Below are 10396 nucleotides of genomic sequence, written 5' to 3'. Positions count from 1 at the left end.
GAGAATGAGAGAGAGCACATGAGAGGGGGGAGGGTCAGAGGGAGAAGCAGACTCCCTGCCAAGCAGGGAGCCCGATGCAGGACTTGATCCAGGGACTCCAGGATCATGACCTGAGCCGAAGGCAGTCGCTTAACCAACTGAGCCACCCAGGCGCCCTTTACTACATGTTTTTTAAAATCCATTCAGATATTCAATTATCTTCTCAGTGACTAACATCTACTTTGTCTTTTATTTACAGTGGTGATCTAGCAGTTTCAGCAAAATACCAATCCTGGATAAATCCATCTCTCCACCTGTTTCATACCTCACCTGAGCAGCTGAACCTGACTCGAGAAAACATAACCAGGATGACTGATATCATTTTACTTATTTATTTTAAGATTTTATTTATTTGAGAGAGAGAAAGAGAGAAAGCACAAGCACGGAGAGTGGCAGACAGAGGGAGAAGCAGGCTCCCTGAGCCTCCAACATGAGACTCGATCCCAGGACCCTGGGATCACGACCTGAGCCGAAGGCAGACGCTCAACCGACTGAGCCACCCAGGTGCCCAACTGATATCATTTTATATTTATAGCCATAAATGTCTGAAAAACCTACTATGCCTTCAACAACACTTGTAAATTCTACATTTTCTTAGTTAATTTACTCTCCTGCTCTCAGAGATGACTATTTTATATATTTACTCTCTTTAAATCTCCCAAACTCCCTCCCCAATCCTCACATTTAGCCAATGACCCTCCCCTCCCCATTTCACTGAAAAAAAGAAAAAAATTTTAAAAACAGAAGAGAAATTCCACAAGGTCCCACCACATCAATTGTAAATTCAATCAGCTGCATATAACAGACACACACATCCCAGAAAAAGGAAAAAAGGGGAAAAGATCAGTGTGACTTAAACAAATTGTTTTATTTTCTCCCATAATGAGAAGTCCAGAGGTAGGCAATCCTGGACTTGTGTGGCAGCTCCACAATGTCATCAGGGACCTAGACTCTATCTTCCTTCATCCTTAGCAATGGTTTAGGTTCACTTTATTGTCATAAGATGGTTGAACTTCAGTTATCATGTCCACATTCTAAGCAAGAAAAAGAGAAAGGACAAAAACATATACCAGTTCAGATGCCCCACAAGACAACTTCCACTAACAACTCACCAGAACTTAGTCACATAGACATCCCTTGTGTAGTTGGAACAGAAACTTGGCACCCTGCTCCCAAAAAAATCAGGGTTCTGTTGTTATTAAGAAACAGGGAGAGTGGCACCTGGGTGGCTCAGTCTGTTAAGCCTCCAACTCTTGATTTCGGCTCAGGTCATAACCTCAGGGTTGTGAGATCGGGGGAGCCCCATGTTGGGCTCTGAACTGGGTGTGCATCCTGCTTAAGATTCTCTCTCTTCCTCTCCTTCTGCCACTCCCCACCCTTCTCTCTCTCCCTCTCTTTAAAAAAAAAAAAGGAGAGAAAGAAGAAAGAGAAGAAAGAAAGAAAGAAAGAAAGAAAGAAAGAAAGAAAGAAAGAAAGAAAGAAAGAAAAAGAAACATGGAGAGAATAAGGACAAATTACCTATTTTCCTATTTCACTAGGGTGGGGAAGAAAAAAGAAGCAACCAGAAGAGAAATTCCAACGTTCCTACCACCAAATCTAACTACCAACCTGAATCTGTACTCCTCTGGCTTCCTCCTATGTGTCAATGGCTAAACTATCATGCTCCTCTCTAAGGTTAACCCCTCCAGTGGCGCACTGAATCCCTTCCCATTTCACTATTCTAAAACTTTGCTCCTGAATTTATCCCCTTTTCATCAATTTTCCCCTCCCTTTTGTTTATTCTCACTAGCAAACATGCCAAAATATCTCCCATCTTCTTTAAAAATCTTCCCTTTGTTGAACATCCCTATCGAACTATCCCAGCTATCACCCTTTATTCTCTTAAAGCAAAATTCCTCAAAGGAGGTTTTTATCCCACTTTCTCCACTTCCTCACTTGCATTCTCTCTAAAATCCACTCCAATCAGGCCCTTCATTCATTCCTACTGCGCCACTGCAGCCACTCTTGGCCAAGTCACCCGTGACATCCACACTGCCAAATCTATTAGCCAACTCTCAGACTCATCTTACCTAACTTCCCAAAAGAATTTGACACAGTTATCACTCTCCTGCTTGAAACACTTGCCTCATTTGGTTTCTAGGACACCACACTCTTCATGTTTTTCTTCTTACACCACTAGCTACTCCTTCTCACTTTGACTACAGGATCCACTTCCTAATTTTTAAAAGCTGAAATGCTCCAGGGTTCAATCTTTGGTCCTCTTTTAATCTACACTTTCTTGCTAGGTGATGTCACCCAGTTTCTATGCTGAGGACTCCTAAATTTATCTCCAGTATGACTTTTTCTCTACACTTTAGCCTACTGCCTAATCATTTCTACTTAGATGACTAATACCCTACATCTTAAACTTAACATGTCCAAACTGAACTTCTGATTCCCTCCATTTCCTTATATCTGTTCCTCCTTCAGTATTCCCCATTGTTGCTCAGGCCAAAAACCTTAGGATCATGTTTGACTCCTCTTTCTCACTCTACATTCCATGCATTAGTAAATCCTACCAGTACTACATTCAAAAATTATCTATACACTGACCTCCTTTTACCACCTGCACCACTGGTCCACCCTGGTCCAAGTAACTATCACCTCTTATCTGCATTACTACAATTCCCTTCCAACTCATATTTCTTATTCCACTCTTAACCTCTTATACTTTATTCTCATAACAGCTAGACAATCCTTTTAAAATCTAAAATAGAATATGTCACATCTTTGCTCAGAACTATGTAATGGCTTCCCTGATTTTAGAATAAAACACAGTCTTCCCATGACTAATAAGAAAGACACTTACATGACCTAGACACAGGTACTTCTCTGATATCATTTCATAATACCCTCTCCCTCACTTCCTCTGCTCTTATCTCACTGACTTCATTAATATTGCTTTTAAAAAGACATACACCCTCAACCTCAGGCTTTTGCATTTGATGTTCCTCTGCTTGAAATGTCCACTCTACCACCTAATTCAGGTCTTTGTTCAAATAACAACCTCCTCAGAGAGGCCTTCTCAGATCACTTTATCTAAAATAGCCTTCCTCTGTAAATTTAATCTCTTTTCCACACTTTATTTTTCTTCATAGCACCCAAAAGCACCTGATATTATATTTCACATCTCTTTGCTATATATTTATTTTCTTTCTCCTTCACCAAAATATAAATTCCATGAGGGGAAGGGCATATTTTGTTCATTGTTATATCTACCCAACACTTAAAAGGAGTATTTGCATCGTAAGCTCTCAGTAAATATTTGTCCAATAAATAAAAACAGAAGTCATATTGTTTTTTATATACATACAATGAACCCTTTCCAGTCTTTACTCTGCTTAACTTCTCTGCAGCATTTGGCATTGTACCACTTCTCCTTCTGGAAACTCTCTCTTTCCTTGGACTGTGAGACCTCCAGTTCTCCCTCTCTGATCATTTCTTTTCAGACCCCTTTTACAGGTTCCTTTTCTCTACTTTAAATATGACCATTCTTCAGATTCCCTACTAAGGCCAGGTTCTCTACTAAGACCACCACTCTCCAAGCTCTATGCATTCCACCTGAGTGGTCTTATCCATCTTCACAGTTTAATTATCATCTTTATGCTGAAGACTCTCAAATCTGTATCTCTCTCCTCTCTCCATAGCTGCATATATGACTGACTAATAGACATCTCCAGGTATATGTACCACAGACACTTAAACCTCAAGACATGTCAAAAGCTGAATTGTTAGCTTCTTCTGTGTCCCTTCTTTAGTTCCCATCCACTTCTTCCTTCAGTATTATTTTTTTTATTATTGTTAAGATTTTATTTATTTATTTGACAGAGAGAGACACAGTGAGAGAGGGAACACAAGCAAGGGGAGTGGGAGAGGGAGAAGCAGGCTTCCCACGGAGCAGGGAGCCCGATGTGGGGCTTGATCCCAGGACCCTGGGATCATGACCTGAACTGAAGGCAGACACTTAACGACTGAGCCACCAGGCGCCCCTGGACGTAGCTAGTTTTAAGGTTGGCTCAACAGCTTCATGGTGTCAGAGCACTGAGATGTCATCTCTTTGATTCTTTTTATATTAAGACTCTGAAAATCTTAAATTGGCTATAGGCATCACACCTTCACAGAACATTTCCAAAAGCAGAAAGAAAGGGGAAGAAGTGAAACTAAAGGTCCTCAAGGGTGCAATCTCTTTTCATCAGGGGAGAAAACTGTAGCTGGGGCACAGGGGTGCAGGAGCACCTGGCTCTGGGGGTCCCAAACAGATCAGGTTCAGCCACTCACCACTGACAAAATCTAAAGGCAGAGAAAAGAGTGGTGGTGAAACAAGAAAGGAATTTATTTCAGTGAGGCCAACACTGGGAAGACAGGAGACCAGCATCTCAAAGTCTGACTCCAAAGTGTCAAAAATACTTCCAGGTATATATAAGGAAAATGTGGAGCAAAGGTTGGTGGGTACATGCAGGTAGGCAGTGAAGGTTAAATTGATCATTGTCTTAGGGTCAGTCATGAGGGGTCTTGCTGGCTCAGGGCAGTCCTTATTGCTCAAAGGGGTAGTTTGGGTTCCCATCAGAGGATGCTTTGCCCACAGGGTCTTTTGCCTAGGTTGAGATAAGTTTGGTATGGGCCACCTGGCTGGCTGTGACTCTTGATCTTGGGGTTGTAAATTTGAGCCCCACATTGGGTGTAGAGATTACTTAAAAATAAAATCTAAAAAAAAGAGAGAAAGAGAGAGAGATAAGTTTGGAAAAAAGAAGTTAGTCACTTAGAAAGTACAGACTGAGGGGCGCCTGAGTGGCTCAGTCGGTTAAGCGTCTGCCTTCGGCTCGGGTCATGATCCCGGGGTCCTGGGATCAAGTCCCGCGTCGGGCTCCTTGCTCCGCGGGAAGCCTGCTTCTCCCTCTCCCACTCCCCCTGCTTGTGTTCCCTCTCTCACTGTGTCTCTCTCTGTCAAAAAAATAAATAAAATCATTAAAAAAAAAAAAAAGAAAGTACAGACTGAGGTCAAAATGAAGGTAGTTGAAGTCCTCTTTCAAATCCATTTGCAGAAATACCCTAGCCAACTTCCCTTTATGTTCCACTGGCCAGAACTGGGTCCAATTATAAAGGAGACTGAAAAAGCAAGTAAATATCTGGTAAAGGGAAATAGGGTTCCTTTGATTTATCCCTTGGGATTGAGCACATAAATATCCTTTAAAAAGAGACAGAGTGAGAGGGGCACCTGGGTGGCTCAGTCGTTAAGCATCTGCCTTTGGCTCAGGTCATGAGCCCAGGGTCCTGGGATAGAGCCCCGCATCAGGCTCCCTGCTCCTGGGGAAGCCTGCTTCTCCCTCTCTCACTCCCCCTGCTTGTGTTCCCTCTCTCACTGTGTCTCTCTCTGTCAAATAAATGAATAAAATATTTTTTAAAAAATTAAAGGGACGCCTGGGTGGCTCAGTCATTAAGCGTCTGCCTTTGGCTCAGGTCATGATCCCAGGGTCCTGGGATCGAGCCCCGCATTGGGCTCCCTGCTCCGCGGGAAGCCTGCTTCTCCCTCTCCCACCCCTGCTGCTTGTGTCCTTCTCTCGCTGTGTCTCTCTCAGTCAAATAAATAAATAAAATCTTAAAAAAAAAAAAAAAAGAGACACAGAGATGTTATCCTGGCAAAGAAGAATGGAAGACGGTGTTTTTTGGAGGTGCAACCAAGATTGGCTTCCACAAAAACAGACATGGAGCTTGCATGGAATTAGAGACAAATTTTAAATAAGTAAATAAATATACAAACAAGGTAATTTCAGGTTCTATAAATGCTATGAAATAAGGGGATGTGATAAAAAGCGATGGGCACATTTTGAAGATGAAACTGATAAAATTTACTAATGGGTTTGAATGTGACAGGATGAGAAAAAGATGATTCAAATTCACTGATTCCCATTCATAAATGAAGCTGGAGAAAGATAATTAAGGGTCTAGGGGCACCTGGGTGGCTCAGTCGTTAAGCGTCTGCCTTCAGCTCAGGTCATGATGCCCCGCATGGGGCTCCCTGCTCAGCGGAGAGCCTGCTTCTCCCTCTTCCACTCCCCCTGCTTGTGTTCCCTCTCTCCCTGTGTCTCTCTCTGTCAAATAAATAAATAAAATCTTTAAAAACAAACAAAAAAAACAAAACCCATTTTCTTTCCCCTATACCATCTACCTGTGGGGGTAGGGGTGGAGGGGTGGGGGGGGAGAGACAGAACACTATATAGCATGTAAATTTATAACACTGCAATAAATAAGAATAAAAGATCAAATATTCAAAAATAGTTGATGTTTGGTAAGTTACTGCTACTTATTTTTGTCTTTCCCTGTAGAGCTGGTTAAAGGAACAAAATATATTGTGAACTATTGTGTCTAAACCACAATATGGAACTATTAGAAATGTTTCTGACTGCGTAGAACAGTAGCAAATGGCCACAATACTAAGTAGCAAAAATGGGAGTGGCTCAAATAGCAACACAGGGTTTCCCATTACACCAAAGACTTAAAGCAAATAGTTACAGACCCTGAAACAGTCCAACAAAACAAAGATCTAATAATCAGTTAAAATGTTAAGATCGTGGATAATACTATGTTTATATTCCAGCAATAGATAACTACTATTTAGTTGTTAAATATATACAAAGTATATGCATCTATATATAATATAAGCAAATAAACCTATATAAGTTTAATATAGGTAAAAAAAGGAAAAAAAATGTCAGCCTTTCCTCTCAGGTACTAAAGAGGTAGCAAAATAAACTTAGCATTATTCAATATTTTTCTGGCATAAAGATACCAGACTAGATTATATTTAAAAGTCCATTTTGGATCTAAATTACTCTCTGAAAACTAAGGTGTCACCAGGGACCTAAAAAACCCTCAAATACTTCCTCATTCACAACAGGGGAATTCACAGAAACAAGGCTAGCAAAGCTAATGATTTTAGGAAGGTATCTGGGGAGACATACAGGCCCACAGGAGCAAATCTCTGCAGTGAAAGCTCTAAGGTTCTGCAGAGAGCTAGAAGGAGGGAGGTGCCTGCTTCCAAATGGCTTTCATCCAGAGCAGACAGCAAAATGGAGTTAAGCAGGGTGGTTCCCTAACATTCATTTGCTGGTCCAGGCAAACTAATTATTTTCCATCTCCTTTAAGAATAAGTGAGACAATATTCAAATATATTCCTGTCCCCAGTAACCTAGTTTGGAAAATACGTGCAAATTTGGATCTTGAGTTGAAAACCTTTTCACAAAAAATCATCCTACAAAAAAAAAAAAAAAGGAAAAGAAAGCAAGAAAACCTTTTAACAGGATTACAAAAAATATATTTATTAGAAATAAAAGAAAACCTCCTTGTTTGTATTCCAGGTTCATATGAGTGGAAATTTTACATACACAGAAAGTAAAAATATGTGTGTGTATGTGTGTGTACATATATATCCTTACAAACTACACACACATATTAACAGTGTAAATCTGTTATTTGTCTGATATGAAGGGTGAAGTCTTTACCAAATCTGAGCAAGGTAATAACTGAGTATGAACTGTGAATTGTTAGTTTTACACTTGCTTTTTTGTTACATACTATCCCTGGGAGGATATTTTGAATAGTGTAACAACAATAGGTTTCTGCCAGGACCATTTTAAATCCACATTTTAAACCTAACTAACCACTTCATGCATTTCCAAGGGTTTACATAGTTTATGGTCTTGGAATAGTCTCCTGAAAGGCAGAGGTGGGGAGGAGGGTATCCACTACAATCTGGGCCTCCTAGAAGGAGGCTATAACCAATTGATCTTGACATAACAGAAAGCAGTTATTATATAGAGTTTTACAAAGCTCTATATAACACAAGGATTCCCTACTTCCTAATATCCTTCAGTGTCAGTTTCCTCACTACCCAAGTTTCTGTCCTCACTTCTACAATTCAGCTACCAAATTTGAAATGTATCTTTGAATCTCCCTTTTTAAAAGCCCCTGGGACTGTTCGATAAAGTTATTGGTTATATCTAAAAATGGGGCCTAGTAGGCCCTTTTAACAGCTTCGATGTTCAATGCTTAGGCACTACTCTTTGAATGACTGAAATACTTTTGCTTCCAACATCTGGCACCTTAGTTTAACGAACAAGTCATTACAATAAACCAAATAAAACTAGTCTGTTTTCTAAACCTTGCATCCTCCACATTTTCAGGTAAGTACTGAGAAAAGAAAAAGACAAAACTCACTGACAAATTGTGGCAACATGAAAATAATCAGCTGAGCTATCCGGACCAGAAATTTCTGCATCTCATGGTGCTTCATCTTTAAAACTGTACAGACTTCTTACGTCTTAGGGTTCGTCCAAACTAAGGCAAGCCTGCTTTCCCGTTCCCATGTTGGTTGCTTTCCGAACCTGCGCCCGCCCCCGCCCAAGCCCTGGCGGCCATGCGCCGCAGACTGCAGCACCCGAGCTCGCTGTCCGCAGGCGCGGCGGACCCCGCCCCGCAGGGCCGGCGCGGGGAGGTGGCTCTGGGCCAGGAGCCCGCCTCTGCGGCGGCCGAGCCGGGCGCCGAGTGGGCGCGCCGGGCCGGGGGAGGGGCCCGCGGCCATGGCACCGCCTGGGCCCGCCCGCCCCTCCCCGGACCGCTACTTAAGTAGCTCCGGCAGCGCCCCCGCCTCAGTGCGTTACTTACCTCGACTCTTAGCTTGTCGGGGACAGTAACCGGGACCCGGTGTCTGCTCCTGTCGCCTGCGCCTGCTAACACATAGCCACCATGGTAAGTGGGCCGCTCAGGACGCCGCCCTCGCTCTGGAAAACGGGAAACGCGAGCCGGGCAGTCTTGGGGGGGCCGTTAGCCAGGGATCAGCGCTCTGGTTTTGGAAGGCGAAAAGCGAGGCTAGAGGCGAGGGTTGTAGTAGTGAGAATGGTTGGGGCCCGGGAGGGAGGCTGCCGCGTTTTCTTCTTGGACTCTGGGAGGGCATGGCCGGACGCCGGCTCCCCCACTGTGGTTGGGGCTCTCAATTAGCCCTTACCTCTTGGACGCGGCGACCCGAGACCCTACAGTCTTTTCCCGCGCGTTCCCATCCCCCTTTCCTTCGTCCGCTTTTGGCGGGCGCGCGCGCGCGCGGGCTCTCCACGCCCTCACTTCCTCCTCTGCCAGAAACGCGGAGGCGGGAAGGAGCCCGACACAAAAGCGCAGGCGCAACCGTTACCTTCCCGCCAGGGAGCGGCGGGAGACCGCCTTTGCCGTCTGCGCGTGCGCGCCGGGTGCTGAGGGTCTACCACCGTAGGGTGTGTCTTCTCTTAGCCTGAGGTGGGGGGGTGGGGGGGTTGTTGTTTTTTAACAAGAACAATAAGATGAATGTGGAGAACGGCTCCTTGTCACTGTGCCGCACTACGCTAGAGTATTAGGACAATTAGCTCCCAACAGCTTCTAGAAGCCATCTGTCCTTCCTTGGTCTAAGTTAGGAATGCGCATAGGAGCAGGTGGTGGCAGTGAGTGATTTTGAGGGAACGGAAATCGGATCTTGGTCCAGATCTGGGCCGCCGATAATCCCCCGCTGTGCCTTGACAGATGTGAAGGTGCTGGGCTGAGCCCAACGCCTGGGGGAGCCGAAGATGGTTGGCCATGGCAGGCGCCTCTGCAGACGTGGCTGCTGCGTGTCTCTGCAGCTGCGCGGCCCCGGTGGCCGCAGAGGGGCGCGGGTGCGCGCACACCCTGAATTGCTCATTCATCCTGTGCCGCAAAGCCCCGCCCTTTGTCCCTGCGGCCAGACATTTCCTCTGCACTGTTCTGGCCACGTGCTTCCTGCGATGGGAGCTGCCCGGAAATCTGGCCGCGTAGTCTAAAATGGAATTCTGAGGCCTGAGCACTGGATGAATGGCCTCCCTATCTTCGTCTTCCAAAGGAGGAAGCTGTGACTAAGCGCTCTTGGTCTGGAAAGAGAGACCTTCCCAATTTAGATAGGGAAAAGAAATTCATTAAAAGCCATGCATATCAAAGTATACAGAGTCTCCCCTAGAAGAGTATTACATTTTAAATAGTTTTAGAAGGGGAAGTTTGTAAGATTGTTTACATAAATTATTTTGTTCTGCTTTACAGTCACTAGATTAGTTTAATACTGATTTTCTTTTTTTCTAATCTACTTTTCCACAGCGTGAGTGCATCTCCATCCACGTGGGCCAGGCTGGTGTCCAGATCGGCAACGCCTGCTGGGAGCTCTATTGCCTGGAACACGGCATCCAGCCCGATGGCCAGATGCCAAGTGACAAGACCATCGGGGGAGGAGATGACTCCTTCAACACCTTCTTCAGTGAGACGGGCGCTGGCAAGCATGTGCCCAGGGCCG

At 44.3% G+C, this 10396-nt stretch overlaps 2 long non-coding RNA genes across 2 annotated transcripts; one reads left to right on the top strand and one right to left on the bottom strand.

Moving 5' to 3' along the window:
* Window positions 1-886: 886 nt before the first annotated feature.
* On the bottom strand, window positions 887-8494 carry LOC145721785 (uncharacterized). Its single transcript, XR_014145693.1, has 2 exons — window positions 8293-8494; window positions 887-1073 (listed from the first exon to the last, which is right to left on the bottom strand). It is a non-coding gene; the product is annotated as an uncharacterized LOC145721785 (long non-coding RNA).
* Window positions 8495-8559: 65 nt separating this feature from the next.
* LOC145721784 (uncharacterized) lies at window positions 8560-10294 on the top strand. Its single transcript, XR_014145692.1, has 2 exons — window positions 8560-8823; window positions 10204-10294. It is a non-coding gene; the product is annotated as an uncharacterized LOC145721784 (long non-coding RNA).
* Window positions 10295-10396: the final 102 nt, after the last annotated feature.

The sequence above is a fragment of the Leptonychotes weddellii genome, chromosome 5 (assembly GCF_054177405.1).
Source record: "Leptonychotes weddellii isolate Sample4059 chromosome 5, ASM5417740v2, whole genome shotgun sequence".
Lineage (NCBI taxonomy): Eukaryota > Metazoa > Chordata > Mammalia > Carnivora > Phocidae > Leptonychotes > Leptonychotes weddellii.
This window is presented reverse-complemented; position numbering and strand designations above follow the sequence as displayed.